The sequence below is a fragment of the Gossypium hirsutum genome, chromosome A11 (genome assembly GCF_007990345.1).
Source record: "Gossypium hirsutum isolate 1008001.06 chromosome A11, Gossypium_hirsutum_v2.1, whole genome shotgun sequence".
In the NCBI taxonomy this organism is placed as follows: domain Eukaryota; kingdom Viridiplantae; phylum Streptophyta; class Magnoliopsida; order Malvales; family Malvaceae; genus Gossypium; species Gossypium hirsutum.
The window spans coordinates 42,431,404-42,449,354 of NC_053434.1; positions in this window are offsets into that span (position 1 = coordinate 42,431,404).

A 17,951-nucleotide genomic window follows, 5' to 3' on the forward strand; every position below is an offset into this window, starting at 1 on the left:
AGACAACTTGTGCTACTAGGTTTTAAGTGAACGAGTAAAAGGGCTTAATCGGTAAAAATACCTAATATTCATAAGTACATGTTAGAGTGTGAATTTGATGTTGCTATAGAAGGGAAAAATGATAATCATGTCATAAAACATAAGAATAAGGGACGAAGTTTAATTCCCGAGCCTAGGGGTAAAAGTGTAAATATGCAAAAGTTTAGGGGCAGAATGGTAATTTTGTCAAAGTTCGTACTAGGGGCTGTTTTGATGAATGTATGTATTAAATAAATTAATTTGGTATTGTAGATCAAGAGAAACAAGATTCAAGTTGCGATCGAGGGAAAAACAAAGTTTACGAGGAATAGGCTCGATTGCTAATATTTTGTATCGAGGTAAGTTCATGTGTAAATAAGGTAACATAATTTTAATTTTAAGTGATTTAATGTTGTTTATATGACATGATACTTATTATCATGAAATATGATGTTTTGTGAATTATTATTTGGTGTTATGGAAATTATGTGAACAACTTGATAAGTATAAGATGTTAGCAAGTATTGGTTTCTACATTTCGAAGAAGGTGATCAAAATGTGTAATTGAAAAGAATCCCGTTTGAACCTTGGGAATAGATTAGGGTACAAGTGACATGTCACTAGGATGGTTGAGTTCCGAACTCGTTGAGTTGAGTCTGAGTTCGTGAGATGTAACTAGGCATCCGAGCTTGTTGAGTTGAGCCCGAGTTCGTTTATGGATGGGTTACATGGTAGCTTGTACATAGATTTCAAAAGCTGTTGAGCTTGTTCAGTTATGAGTATAGTACTTACGTGCACACTATCCGCGTATCCGAAATTATATTTCGATGTGTTCAACGGGAGAATCCTAAGAGAATATGGAGAATACTTAAAACGAAAGTGATTCGATGATGAATGTGTTGAAGAAGTGAAAATGGACAGGTATGAGTTTAATCCTTGGTTGAGAACTTGGTAAGACAAAATTGTGGTAAGATAGTAACTATTCTTATGATATGAGTGTCTTAATGATGTTTATGTTGGATTGCATGATCATGTTACTTGTTATTTGCATGTAGACTTACTAAGCATTTATGCTTACTCCCTCCTTTACATTCATTGTAGTTTTGACAAGCCGGCTTGAGAATCGGGATAGGTCGAAGGCTCGTTCACACTATCCGAAGACCTAAATTGGTAAAATGGCTTGTATATTTTGAATGTGGCATGTATAGCAATATACTCACTCTGTGTAAATGATCATATGATATGGTTATGGTTTGGTAAGAAAAAGGTTTGTAAATGATTAGCTATTGGAATGGCTAATCAAGTTTATATATGATAACATGTATGCTTTATGTCTTAACTAAACCATGAAAATCCTTGGAAAGGTAAAATTGGCCACAAAACAGAATCAGACAGTAGCAGTGACATGAATTTGAAAAATAACTAAAAATAGTAGAAATGGCATTAAAGGATGAATAAGTTATGAAATCGAATCTTGATGAGTCTGTTTTTATATGGATGGAACAAAACAGGTAATGAGTTATATTTTATGCGCTATTTAAGTTTTGGTGGAACAGGGTTAGAGTGGTCTCTGAATCCCCTGTTTTGAATTTAAAAATTCACCATAAATTGTACAAAAATAATTATAAGTCATGTTTTATATTTATAGATTCCTTATTGAGTCTAGTTTTATGAGAAACAAGCGGAATAATCATTGAAACTCTATACAGGGAGATATTTGATTTGTAATACACAGGGATCAGAGTAGTCAAACCCTAAAATAGGGGAGATTTTAATCAATAAACTGTAGTAATTAGCTCAACCAAAAATTATAGAAAAAAATTTATAAGATAGATATTTGAGTCTAGTTTTAGGAAAAATTTACGGATCTTAATTTCGAGTTTCAGAACTCGATATATGAATTTTTAAGCGACTGTGACGTAGTTAGCCAGCTTGTTTGGAAATTCTAAAATAAATTTTTAAGCTGTTTAATTAATGAATTAAGTTTAGCAACACCTCGTACTAGACTCCAGCGACGGTCTCGGGTATGGGGGCGTTACATTTGGTTGTATCAGAGTAGGTTTAGTCGGTTCTCGGACTAACGTATTGTATGTACGGGTTTTGTTATACATGTCATATATATATATATTGTGATAATGTGATGACTTCTGACCTTTTAAATGATTTTTTTATAGTAAATGGATCCTGATCCAGCTGTGGCTGATGATGTAGAGAGTAATGCACTAGCTCCGGCTAAAGGGGCGATGTCGACTGAAAATCCACCTCCTACTGTTGGTCAAGGAGGAGGAGAAGGGGCTCGGGAAGCCTTTCTCCAGATGATGATTGCCTGGTATACTGAGTTCGTTCATACAAACCCGAATGCACAACCTCCCCCACCTCCCCCGATTCATCAACCTGTACCCCGAATGCCTTAAGGTGTAGATATGATGAAATTTCATAGAGCTCCAGTTGACAGAATCCGTAAGCAAGGGGCCGAAGAATTCAGGGCAAATGTTGATGATGATGCCGAAAAAGCAGAGTTTTGGCTTGAGAATTCTATTCGGGTATTTGATGAATTGTCTTGTACACCTGAAGAATGCTTGAAATGTGCTATATCATTGTTGAGGGATTCAGCCTATCATTGGTGGAAGACATTGATTTCAGTAGTACTAAAATAGAAAGTGACTTGGGAGTTCTTTCAAGAAGAATTTCGGAAGAAATACATCAGTGAAAGATTTGTTGATCAAAAGCGTAAAGAGTTTCTTGAATTGAAGCAGGGGAACATGACAGTTACTAAATACGAAAGGGAGTTCGTCAGGTTGAGTAAGTATGCTAGAGAATATGTTCCTACAGAGGCTAAAATGTGCAGACGATTTGAAGACGGACCCAATGAAGACATTAAAGTATTTGTTGGGATTCTCGAATTAAAAGAAATGGTAGTACATGTTGATCGAGCTTGCAAGGCTAAAGAACTACTTAAAGAGAAGAAAAAAGTAGAGGCTGAGACTAGAAATTGGAAGAAAAGATCGACGAGCAGTTCATTCTCACAGCAATCTAGAAAATCTAGAAATATGAATCCTAGTTCTCTGGTTTCAGCCAGACAATCATATGGAAATTCTAAGAAGCAAAATGTGGGTCTTAAATCTCAGACTACTTCCGTGGCTAGTGTTGGGAATTCGAGATTTGCTAAGCCCGAGTGCCAGCGATATGGTAGAAATTATTTTGGCCCGTGTAAAGCGAATGAATATTTTCGATGTGGTTTTCTCGATCATTTTATCAGAGACTGCCCAGAGAGAGTTGAGAAAGGAAAATTTCAGAGTGTAAAAGCTAGTGGTGCAGACTCGAGGGGAAGATATTCGAGAAAAACTGGAAATGAAGCAACTAGCAAGAATGTAGTCAGAGATTCAACAGCTAAACCTGAAGCAAGGGCTCCAGCTAGAACTTATGCCATAAAGGCACGTAAAGATGCTTCATCACCTAATGTGTTTACTGGTATATTTTCTCTTTATGATGTTAATGTTATTGCTTTGGTTGATCCCAGTTCTACTCATTCATATGTGTGCATGAAATTGGTGTCTAGTATGAATATACCTGTTGAGTACATAGAATTTATGATTAGAGTGTCGAATCCATTAGGCAAATATGTGATAGTTGATAAAGTATGCAAGAAATGTCCTTTAATTATTCGGGGTCATTACTTTCCGGCCGACTTGATGTTGTTGCCTTTTGATGAATTTGATGTTATTTTGGGTATTGATTGGTTGACATTGCATGATGCTATAGTAAATTGCAAAGAAAAGGTTATAGAATTAAAGTGTGAAAGTGGTAAAATTCTGCGGGTTGAATCAGGCAAATCAGAAGCATTATCTAGTGTGATTTCTTCAATGTCGGCTCAGAGATATTTAAGGAAGGGTTATGAAGCTTATTTGGCATATGCACTTAATACAAAAGAAATAGAAAAGAAAGTTGAATCAGTGCCAATTGTGTGTGAATTCGCGGATGTATTTCCAGAAGAGTTGCCAAGTTTGCCTCCAATCAGGGAAGTAGAATTTGGTATTGAGTTGATACCGGGAACAGCTCCGATCTCGATTGCTCCGTATAGAATCACACCAGCAGAGTTGAAAGAATTAAAGTTGCAATTGCAAGAGTTGACTAAAAAGGCTTTGTGAGACTGAGTTTTTCACCTTGGGGTGCTCCCGTGTTATTTGTGAAAAAGAAAGATGGTTCTATGATATTGTGTGTTGACTATCAGCAATTAAACAAGGTGACAATCAAGAACAAGTATCCGTTTCCGAGAATTGATGATTTGTTTGATCAGCTAAAAGGAGCGACATGGTTTTCAAAGATTGACTTGAGATCTGGGTACTACCAGCTGCGAGTAAAAGAGTCGGATGTGCCTAAAACTACTTTTAGAACAAGGTACGGTCATTATAAATTTTTAGTCATGCCATTCAGGTTAACAAATGCTCCTGTTGTGTTTATGGATTTGATGAATCGCATATTTCGGCCATACTTGGACAAATTTGTTGTGGTATTTATAGATGATATCTTAATTTATTCAAAAGATGAGACAGCGCATGCCGAGCACCTGAATATTGTTTTACAAACTTTGAGAAATAAATAGTTATATGCCAAGTTTAGTAAAAGTGAATTTTGGCTTCGGGAAGTTGGATTTTTGGGTCACATTGTTTCAGGTGATGGTATACGGGTTGATCCTAGTAAAATTTCAGCCATTGTTGATTGGAAACCATCGAAAAATGTAGCTGAAGTTAGAAGTTTCTTGGGGCTAGCTGGGTATTATCTGCGGTTTGTAAATGGATTTTCTATAATTGCTACTCCTATGACTAGACTACTTCGAAAGGATGTTAAATTTGAGTGGACGGAAGAATGCCAACAGAGTTTTGAAGAATTGAAAAAGTTATTAACTGAAGGACCAGTGTTGGTACAACCCGAATCAGGTAAAGAATTTGTGGTGTATAGTGATGCTTCTCGAAATGGCTTAGGATGTGTACTTATGCAAGAAGGAAAAGTGGTGGCTTATGCTTCGATGCAGTTAAAATCTCACGAAAGGAATTATCCGACCCATGATTTGGAATTGGCTGCTATAGTGTTTGCTTTGAAGATTTAGCGAGATTATCTGTATGGTGAAAAGTGCCGAGTATATACCGACCACAAAAGTCTCAAGTACTTGATGTCACAAAAAGACTTGAATTTGAGACAACAAAAATGGTTGGAGTTATTGAAAGATTATGAGCTTGTTATTGACTATCATCCGGGAAAAGCGAATGTGGTTGCTGATGCTTTGAGCAGAAAGTTGCTATTTGCTTTGAGAGCTATGAATACTCAGTTAAAGGTATTAGATGATGGTTCGATTTTAGCAGAGTTAAGAGCAAGACCGATGTTTTTATAAGAGATTTGTGAAGCTCAGAAAACCAATGAAGATTTGGAAGCCAAAAGAAAACAATGTGAGGTTGATACGAGGTCAGATTTCAGAATCGGTTCTGATGGTTTCTTGATGTTTAAAAACCGGATTTGTGTACAGAAAAATGATGAATTGGTTCAAAAGATTTTGCATGAAGCACATAATGGTTGTTTAGAAGTTCACCCGGGCAGTACGAAAATGTATAATGACTTGAAAAAAATGTATTGGTGGAGTGGAATGAAAAGAGATATCTCTGAGTTTGTATCAAAGTGCTTAATTTGTCAACAAGTGAAACCTGAACACCAAGTACCTTCAAGACTACTCCAGCCTATCATGGTTCCTGAATGGAAATGGGATCAGATTACTATGGATTTTGTGTCAGGATTGTCGTTAACTCTAGGAAAGAAAAATGCCATCTGGGGAATAGTTGACAGACTGACTAAATTGACTCATTTTATTCCGGTACGTACAGATTATTCTCTTAATAAGTTGGCTGAATTGTATATCAGTGAGATTGTTAGACTTCACGGAATACCTTTTTCAATCATTTTGGATAGAGATCCGAGATTTACTTCACGGTTTTGGTAAAAGTTGCAAGAGGCATTAGGTACGAAGTTAAATTTCAGCACTGCCTTTCATCCACAAACTGATGGACAGTCAGAGAGAGTGATTCAGATTCTTGAAGACGTGCTCAGATGTTGTGTATTGGAATTTCAAGGTAGTTGGGAAAGATACTTACCGTTGATAGAATTTGATTATAATAATAGTTGTCAGACAAGTTTGAAGATGGCACCTTATGAAGCATTGTATGGTCGTAAATGTCAGACGCCATTGTATTGGATTGAACTCAAGGAAAATTAGATTTATGGAGTTGATCTAATAAAAGAAACTGAAGAAAAAGTGAAAGTGATTCGAGATTGTTTGAAAGCTGCTTCGGATAGACAGAAATCTTATGTGGATTTGAAACAAAAGGAAATCGAGTTTCAAGTTGGTGATAAGGTATTTTTAAAAGTATCTCCATGGAAGAAAGTTCTTAGATTTGGACGGAAAGGCAAGTTGAGTCTGCGTTTTATTGGACCGTATGAAATAATTGAAAAAGTTGGACCAGTAGCTTATCGGCTAGCATTGCCATCTGAATTACAGAAGATGCATGACGTGTTCCACGTATCTATGTTACGTCGGTATCGTTCAGATCCTTCACATATAATTTCATAGATAGAAATTGAGCTACGACCGGATATGACTTACAAAGTTTCGCTCTCGTAAAAGTATTGTGGCCAAAACACGAGGTAGAACAGACTACTTGGAACCTGAGGAAACCATGAGAAATCAATACCCACACCGATTTACCAGTAAGATTTTTAAGGACAAAAATCCTTAAAGGAGGGAGAGTTGTAATATCTCGAATTAGGGCCTAATCGGAATAGTGGTTTTGTGACCATAAATACGAGATAGAAATAATTATTTTATAATTATTTTGAGGTTTGTGATATGATTGCATGATTGTGTGAAAATTTCGTGACGAAATTCTATGCATAAAGTGCTTAAGTTGAAATTAGGGACTAAATCGAATAATTTGCAAAACTTGCATTCTAGAAGTTTTTAGTATGAAATTACTTTGGAATATTATTGAGGAGGCCTTAAATAAAAATTTGACCAATTTCTAAGTTTAGGGAAAAAAATTGGACATGGATGGAATTTTTGAAAGTTTAGTAAGGAAGGGCATTTTGGTCATTTGGATATTAAATGAAATAAAATGGGAAAAATAACACAAAAATGATCATCTTCTCCATAAGTTGCTGCCAAATTTTGCTCTCTCTATAGCTAGGGTTTCTTCAACTTCCAAGCTTCATAGTAAGTGATTTCAAGCTTCGTTTTTAATGATTTTTATGCTTCTGAAATCCTGGTAGCTCGATTTAGCTTATGCTAGCAATAATTCAACCTAGGGTTCATATTTGGAAAAATACCCATAGGTGAAATTTGTGTATTTTGGTGTTTTATGATAGAATATGAGGTTTTAAATTATGCTAAACAACTTGTGCTACTCGGTTTTAAGTGAAAACGAGTAAAAGGGCTTAATCGATAAAATACCCAATATTCATAAGTACATGTTAGAGTGTGAATTTGATGTTTCTATAGAAGGGAAAATGATCAGCATAATAAGAATAAGGGATGAATTTTAATTCCCGAGCCTAGGGGAAAAAGTGTAAATATGCAAAAGTTTAGGGGCAAAATGGTAATTTTGCAAAAGTTTGTACTAGGGACTATTTTGATGAATGTATGTATTAAATAAATTAATTTGGTATTATAGATCAGGAGAAACAAGATTCAAGTCACGATCGAGGCAAAAACAAAGTTTACGAGGAATAGGCTCGATTGCTAATATTTTGTATCGAGGTAAGTTCATGTGTAAATAAGGTAACATAATTTTTATTTTAAGTGATTTAATGTTATTTATATGACATGATACTTATTTTCATGAAATATGATGTTTTGTGAATTATTATTTGGTGATATGCAAATTATGTGAACAACTTGATAAGTATGAGATGTTAGCAAGTATCGATTTCTACATTTCGAAGAAGGCGATCAAAATGTGTAATTGAAAAGAATCCCGTTTGAACCTTGGGAATAGATTAGGGTACAAGTGACATGTCACTAGGATGGTTGAGTTCTGAACTCGTTGAGTTGAGTCCGAGTTCGTGAGATGTAACTAGGCATCTGAGCTCGTTGAGTTGAGTCCGAGTTCACTTATGGATGTGAACGCCTGAGCTTGTTGAGTTGAGTCCAAGTTTGTTTATGGGTGGGTTACATGCTAGCTTGGCTACATAGATTTCAAAAGCTATTGAGCTTGTTCAGTTATGAGTATAGCACTTACGTGCGCACTATCCGCGTATCCGAAATTATATTTCGATGTGTTCAACGGGAGAATCCTAAGAGAATATGGAGAATACTTAAAACGAAAGTGATTCAATGATGAATGTGTTGAAGAAGTGAAAATGGACAAGTATGAGTTTAATCCTTGGTTGAGAACTTGGTAAGACAAAATTGTGGTAAGATAGTAAGTATTCTTATGATATGAGTGCCTTAATGATGTTTATGTTGGATTGCATGATCCTGTTACTTGTTATTTGCATGTGAACTTACTAATCATTTATGCTTACTCCCTCCTTTTCATTCATTGTAGTTTTGACAAGCCGGCTTGAGAATCGGGATAGGTCGAAGGCTCGTTCACACTATCCGAAGACCTAAATTGGTAAAATGGCTTGTATATTTTGAGTGTGGCATGTATAGCAATATACTCACTCTGTGTAAATGATCATATGATATTGTTATGGTTTGGTAAGAAAAGGGTTTGTAAATGATTAGCTATTGGAATGGCTAATCAAGTTTATATATGATAACATGTATGCTTTATGTCTTAACTAAACAATGAAAATCCTTAAAAAGGTAAAATTGGCCACAAAATAGAATCAGACAGCAGCAGTGACATGAATTTGAAAAATCACTAAAAATAGTAGAAATGGAATTAAAGGATGAATAAGTTATGAAATCGAATCTTGATGAGTCTATTTTCATATTGATGGAACAAATCAGGTAAATGAGTTACATTTTATGAGATATTTAAGTTTTGGTGGAGCAGGGTTAGAGTGGTCTCTGAATCCCCTATTCGAAATTTAAAAATTCACCATAAATTGTACAAAAATAATTGGAAGTAATGTTTTATATTTATAGATTTCTTTTTGAGTCTAGGTTTATGAGAAATAAGCATAATAATCATTGAAACTCTGTACAGGGAGATATCTGATTCGTAATACACAGGGGTCAGAGTAGTTGAACCCTAAAATAGGGGAAGCTTTAATCAATAAACTGTACTAATTAGTTCAACCAAAAATTCTATAAAACAATTAAAAGATAGAAATTTCGAGTTTCGGAACTCGAGATATGAATTTTTAAGCAACTGTGACACAGTTAGCCAGCTTGTTTGGAAATTCTAAAATAAATTGTTTAAGCTGTTTAATTAATGAATTAAGTTTAGTAACACCTTGTACTCGACCCCGGCGACAATCTCGGGTACGAGGGCGTTACACGCCGGTGTACCAGGCAGTGTGAAAACTGGAGGGTATACTGGCTTGGGTCACACGGCTGACCACACCCGGTGTGCTAGGTCGTGTGCCAATTAAGGGGGTATACTGACTTGTACCACACAGCCAATCACACACCCGTGTGTGAGACCGTGTGGAGCATAATGACTTCACTTCAATTTCGACACTAGAGGACACACGGCCATGTAACAAAACCGTGTGTCACACATGGCTGAGACACATGCCCGTGTCTCTGCCTGTGTGGACAAAAATAGGCTATTTACCAAGCCATTTTGCCACCCATTTTACACATACCTATTCAAGCTCAAATGGTACCATTTCAAGACACTAATATGCATCCAAAAACCATCAATACCAATCACAAATATGCTATAATTTTCCATCTAATGTCATACCTAAATTCACATATACAATTCAATCTACTAACCATTCCACACATATATTATCAAGCACAAATTCACAAGTACATAACTTCTCAAATTATCAACTTCAATCGTACAATATAGGTCAATTACCAAACTCAAAATATAACCATATGCACATTTATATACATCATCAAATTCATCATCTTATGGCAACTCAAATTACCAAAATAAATGTCCATCAAACATACCAAAATGACTCAAGCCTATACATGCCATATACCATATATACACAACTCAAAAGTACCAAATAGATGTTTGATAGTGCAATGAAGTCTCTAATGATCCCCAGATCTGAGCTAGCTTGATATCACTATAAAACACGGGGAAAATAAACAAAGTAAGCTATTAAGCTTAGTAAGCTCGTATGAGATAAACTTAATGCAATCACATAAACATAAATCAATATGTAACATTTAGTAACTATAAAACCTTTCAAGTACTCATTCACAAAACTATATACTCTCATCATCATCTCTTCAATTCAAAGCTAAAATGGTTTATTCACATACCTACACTATCTCGTACCAATCTCATATACGTTCTCGCCTTTCATTTACCCGTTGAACCATTTGGAATAGAAGTTGGATACTCAAGGTCTCACACGATAAGTACCTATACCATGGCCCGAAGCCAAATCAAGGTAACTTATCCAAAATTCTGATATCATAGCCTGAAGCCAAATAAGTCGATATGCATGGCTCGAAGACAAATCAGTATCTCTCGTACCCGAAGTGCTATATCATGGCCCGAAGCCAAATCAAGTATACCTAATGACATGTCACTAGTGTAACACCCCCTAACCCGTATCTGTTGCCGAATTAGGGTTACGAGGCATTACTGAACAATTCACAGCTTAAGGGAGTCATTCATTACTGTTCATGTTTAAGATAATGTGATTTAATTATACAAATCATATACACAACTCATTTAATATTTTCAATTAATAAAATTATAAAGAAAATATTTAAGAGACATATTCCATGTACAAACATTAAGAAATTCAAACATGTATATCAAACACATGCCAATATGTATCAATCTAACTTGGCAAATGTCAACCATAAATAGAACTTATATAACCATGATACATAATCATACTATTCCATCACAAAAAATATGCTATAAACACTTATAACATAATTAAATAATATAGCTAAATAAACATTATGCTAATTATTATCCTTTTTATCAAATTATATAACAAACATAGCAAGCATATATATATAAGTGCTGAACCATCAACCAAACTTATTCCTTACCTGAGTTCAACTTAAGCCGAAAACATTCAACAACCAAGTTAAACCATTCCTATCAAATACAAGTCAAAAATTGAACCATTTTATCCATGAATATCATAACAAACATATTTCATACTTATGTTTCTACCATGGCCGATTCAAACAAACCACATCCAAACTTATCAATCATTTTTCAAATGTAGTTACCGAATATGTTCATACTTAATATCATGCATATCACACACATATTATATATACCAATACACAAACCTTACATACTATATAATAGACATATCAAAATAAATTTCTATCATGTTCGAACATAACCAATTATCAATTAATGTCAAACCACATAATAACACCTTAATCAATATAACAACCATTATTTATCCTATGGCCAAAACACATAAACAACTCCACAACATCATGTACCTTGGACACTCTTTCAATATAGGTTCAAACCAAAGCCAAATATATATACAAGCATTAACATTATAATTAACCATAATTCACATGAATATATATAAGGGCCGAAACACCAAAATCACAACCAAGCATAACCATCATCAAGATGAAGCTTTAAATCCAAGAATAACAAAGTATTAAGCCATTTTCGCATGGCTCATGATTACATTAACCAAAATCAATCATTTCAAAAATATTCATATTATTTATTCAAAAGGTCGGATATACATTCCATATTCACATATATTCTTCACTTATATTATGTATGATTTGCAACAAACATCAAGTAATTTACTTACCATATTTCAAGTAGGTAATAAGCTAATTCATACCTGGTTATTTTAGCTCATTTTACACATTCGATCACAACTTATAGTTGCCTGATGAACCATTCAGAATTAGATAAGACACTCGGATAATCACATATATCGTACAATGCCAACATCTCAGACGTGGTCTTACATGTAATCACATATAGATGCCACTGTTCCAGACAGGGTTTTACTCGCACACATATATCGGAGTCACATATCGATGCCAATGTATAAAATGTGGTCTTACTCGAACACATATATCGATGCCATGGTCTTACTTGCACATCACATATCAGAATCCTATGTCATGACATATGTATCCTAGCTATTCCTAAGGTTCATACGAGGCTTTTGAATGTCGTAACTCAATCGAAATGAATTCATAAACATAGCTGCCAAGCTTGTACACATTCAGCTAACTCATATATATATTCACATATTTCTTTTCAGCATATATAAATCACATTTACTTAGAATTAATGACGTCTATTTGCTTATAAGCTTACCACAGACGATGAAAAATCTGAATGGGACAGCTAGTCGAGAACTTTAGTTTTCCCTCAATCTAAATTTGATTTTCTCTTTTCTTGATCTAAATTAATATAAATTAAACTTATTTAATCAAATATTCAATCAAATTTATAACACCCCTAAACCCGGCCCAGACGTTACGACCGAATCCGGCGTGTCACATTGAAGCGTTACTAGAAAAGTCATATTTTATCTAAAGTCTTTCTTAGTGTTTAAAAAATATCTTCGTTATAGATTAAAGTGAATGGAAGCTGTGCACCAGGTAGGTTGCCAGAAAAGAGGAGGTGAGTCAATTAGACTGCTTAAGTACCCAGCTCTCCACGAATCCAATCCTAGACATGCACACAACCATTGCCACACTTTAACTGAGTGTTTGTTTATGGAAAACCAATTCGTTTAAAACCATTTGGAAAGGTTATTAATTTTGAAAACTTTTTCGTTGTGGAAGCTTTGCTTTGTTATCGCGATATTTTGAAATCAAGTAACCTTTTTAAAACGCGCCCTAAAGCTATTCGATTTCAAACAATTAAAACAATATCATATCTAAGCTAACAAAACATACTAAAAATAATGAAAAATAATTAAAGCGGCCTTATTACACCTTAAAACTCAAAACAACTAAAGTAAGTAAATGCTGATCAAACACATGAAGAAAACCTAATCTACAGAACATGTGGCCACTCTGAATCCCTCACAGCTCCAAGTCCACTATGGTCAGGGATTTCCAGCATGGATGAAATTAAGGGGTGAGTTTGGAAAACTCAGTGTGTAAAACAACCCAACCATAGTCCAAATCAGATCAAACCACAGAAACAGATTAAGTTGGGCCTTAGCCCTATACAGAATTCAGAATGAAGCCCATAGGCCCATAACAGATACAAAACAGATATATCATGTATGTAGAAAACCCAACCCATATCCATCCGTATACACCTCTGTACCAACTTTACACCATGTGGGGAGACAACTCGACCCACCCATCCGCTACACACCACAGAATTTGCGGCATGGCTACCAGAACAGATATTGTGACAGAGTCACCAGATACAGATATTATGGCAGAGCCACCAAAACAGATATTTGTGGCATAGCCACCAGAACGCTTCCTCCATCAATATAATCCATATCCCATGCAACAGATATACATGTCATGGCATACAACATACAGAATCAGAATATCATGCATTTCAGTCAAAATCAACCCTAGGGGTATAACGGTCACTTTGCACCTAGGGGTATAATGGTAATTTTCATACTTAGGGGTATTTTGGTAAATTTACTATTTTAGTGTTTTCATGCATATACAGCCATTAACATATTAACAGAAACACTTACCGACGTTTTTACCGTATTGGGCCCGTTGGTCCATTAACCCGATTTCGGCCCATTAAGCCCAAATATACCGAAGTGCACGTAATTGTGCACTCTGCAATCTTACCGCTTAAGATTACCAAGATTAATAAAAAAACTATCTCACGAGCGCTCGCACGCTCGTAAGTTCACAAAATGTCGGCTCTTCGGCATTTCAGCTTTTCGGCTTTTGTCGATTTAGTCTATAAGTGGGTGCCATTTACACACTTGTTTGCAACGACTGTCAACGAAATCTTCCACGGTATCCTACAATCAATCACTATGCTATTAGTTTACAAATCGATGATAACCTTACGAAACAAATACTTACCACATTCGGCCACAATAGGCATCCTTAACCAGTTACCTTCGTCAATCCTCAACTACTAGATCTAGTCTTTCCAAAGATCTTAACCTCCAACTGCTCCTTGATTGACAGCCTTTAGTCCACCTTACTCATAACAGAACAATAAACAAAACCTATAACCCTTTAGTCTTAGTCGATAGCCACCCTATGTGAATAGGGGTTTCTGACTTTTCTTATTTCCTGAAATAATGAACAGAGAGATGAGATCTGAGCACTTACCGAAGATTCACTTGCCAGAAACATTCCCAAGTACCTTCCTATTTCCAATATGATGTAGATCAAATCCCCAAAATACGAGTAGAGAACAGATCTAATGATTCGGCTTCTAGAACCTATTCTGAGGTATGCTTAATTCAGTTTAAGAAAAAACTAGAAGAATGGGTTACCAAAATAGAAGAGATTATCGGTAGATGAGAGGTTAAGGTTCGGCTTTAATATAAGAGAGATGAAAAGAAGTTTTATGAAAAAGAGGAAATAATCGGTAATGGATGAGAGAGTTGAGGGTTTTTGGCTCTTGAAAGATTGGAATAAAGAGGGTAAAAGATTCGGCCAAGAGGAACAATCGGCTTCTAAGGAAATTCGGGTTTCGGCTTTTAAGAGTAATAGGCTACCTTTAATCGAGAGAAAAGATGAGTAAAAAGAGAAGAGAAGAGTAGAAGAAGATAGGTTTAGTTCTTGATGAAGAAGAGATGAACAAGAAGGAAACAACTCATAAAAGCCCAAAATTAAAAGAACAGTTCAGCAAAAAGAGAGTCCTTCGCGCGCACTGCAGCTCGAACCTGGGTCCTCCAAGCACACCCCCACGCTGCTAGCCACTGGGACACAACCTTGTTTTCCATATAATACTGCCACAATAATTTATAACCCTTACCTGCTTCAATTCTGGCCTACTTTGAAAATAAAATAGAATTCGCCGGTGCAAGGACTCGAACCTGCGCCCACTCCGTGTGCCCAGCACCCTGCTGCCACTGCACCACAGGCACTACTTGTGCTGGATTAGGCTCACAACTCCTCTTAACCCCTATTTTAACCAAAACTTGAATACTAAAAAAAAAACCATTTGCCCGCGTCGTGCCTTGAACCCAAGCACCTCCCACGCCCTCCTAGCGTGCTTAGCCACCGGGCCAGGTGCTTGTTTGTGCTAAAAATCAGCCCAATTTATTAATAAGGCCTACTACCTAGATTCCCTAAGGTAGCATAATTTTTTTTTCCGCTAGAGTCTTGAATCGAACCCAAGCCTTTTCCCACACTATAAATCCATCGTAATTCACTTAGATCCTACACTAAATAATTAATAACAATATTGATAATAATTTCCCGTAAAAAGTTAAAACATCAATAATTCTATCTCGGGCCATCTTCTACCCGAACTCGGACTCCAAACCCAATATTTCTAGGCCCAATTTTTGGGGCGTCACAAAATTCATCCAAAAACACATAAATGGAAAAATTACCATTTTTCCCCTAACATTTTACACTTTTTACAATTTAGTCCAAATTGCACAAAACACAAAACGTGTAAAATTTGCACACACCATGCTTAGGTCGAATACTCCTAGTATTCATACAAGTCCATACATTTCATTTATTTCATATTTTAGTCCCTCAATTTATTATTTTTGCAATTTAGTCCTAATTACTCAAAATCATCAAAAATTCTAATACAAAACATGTTAATCTATCACATATCTTTTATTTTCTACCATCAAACAACAAAAATCACAAGCTTTCAACAATGGCATAACTCAAAATATTCACCAAAATAAAAAATTCAAGCATGGGTCTTGTAGATAACTTTGCAACAATCTCAAAACTTGTTAAATCAACCATTCTTTCAATTTAGTCCAAAACATACATTTAGACCTATTTGCACATTAGCCCTTAAACTTTCACATTTAATCAATTTAGTCCCTATTTCTCAAATACACAAAATTCACACAATTCAACAAAATCCAAGCTTGGATGAATTATATATAGGTCCCTAGCAGCCTAAAACTTTCCTTTATTTCACATTTCAACCACACAATTTATACATTTCACAATTTAATCCCTATTATGCATTTTCATCAAAAATCACTTTACAAAACATGTAAAACTATCATCAATCTTTCATATTTCATCATCAAACACCAAAGAACACATAAACTCATCAATGGAAACTCTTAAAATCTTTAATAGTTTCGAAATTGAAGGTACGGGCTAGCTAGATTGAGCTGTAACGATTACAAAAACATAAAAATCATCAAAAATCGAGCTAAAATCATACCTTAATCAAGCTAGGAGTGTGCCAAAACTTAAAAATCTTCAAAACCTATCTTTTTTTCTATTTTCGGTTGCCAAGGAAGAAGATGAACACAATTTCATCTTTTGATATAATTTAATTAACTTAATTTATCAATTTACTATAATAATCTTTGTTATAAACATATAAAAACATATAATGAATGGCAAGAATTGTCCATTAACACTACCAATGGTCTAATATCATCATAACGACTTTTAATTTAATAAATTATAGCAATTAAACACCTTTAACAAATAGAATGCAACTTTTACATTTTACACGATTTAGTCCTTTTTCACAAATTAACCAACCAATCGATAAAATTAGCTCACGAAATTTTCACACATATCAAATAACATGCTCCAAATACCAAAAATAATATTAAAATAATCTTCTGACATTGGATTTGTAGTTCCAAAACTACTGTTCTGTAATATCCTGAATTAGGGCTTAATCAGAATAGTGGTTTCGTGACCACAAATCTGAGATAGAAATAATTATTTTACAATGATTTTGATGTTTATGATATGATTGCATGATTGTGTGAAAATTTCGTGATGAAATTCTATGCCTAAAGTGCTTAAATTGAAAGTAGGGACTAAATCGAATAAGTTGCAAAACTTGCATTCTAGAAGTTTTTAGTATGAAATTGTTTTGGAATATTAATTAGGAGGTCTTAAATAGCAATTTGACCAATTTTAAGTTCATGGAAAAAATTAGGACATGGAAGGAATTTTTGGAAAGTTTAGTAGTAAGGGTGTTTTGGTCATTTAGTTATTAAAATGAATTAAAAACAAAATTAAAAGCCAATTTTTGTCAATCTTCTTCATTAGGCCGAAATTTCAAGGGTTCTCCATAGCTAGGGTTTGTTTCAAGCTTCCAAGCTCCATAGTAAGTGATTCCAAGCCCCGTTTTTAATGTTCTTTACGTTTTTGGAATCCCGGAAGCTCGATTAAGCTTATGCTAGCAATAATTCAACCTAGGGTTTATATTTGGAAAAATAGCCATAGGTGAAATTTGTGTATTTTAATGTTTTATGATAGGATATGGGGTTTTAAATTATGTTAGACAACTTGTGCTACTCGGTTTTGAGTGAAATCGAGTAAAAGGGCTTAATCGGCAAAAATACCTAATAGTCACAAGTATATGTTAGAGAGAGAATTTGATGTTGCCATAGAAGGGAAAAGTGACCAGCATGTTATAAAACATAACAATAAGGAATAAAGTTTAATTCCCGAGCCTAGGGGCAAAAGTGTAATTATGCAAAACTTTAGGGGCAAAAGTGTAATTTTTTAAAGTTCGTATTAAATGCTGTTTTGATGAATGTATGTATTAAATAAGATTAATTTGGTATTATAGATCAAGAAAAACGAGATTCAAGTCGTGATCGAGGAAAAGAAAAGATTGTGGACTAAATTGCAAAATCTTTATATTTTGGTACCAAGGTAAGTT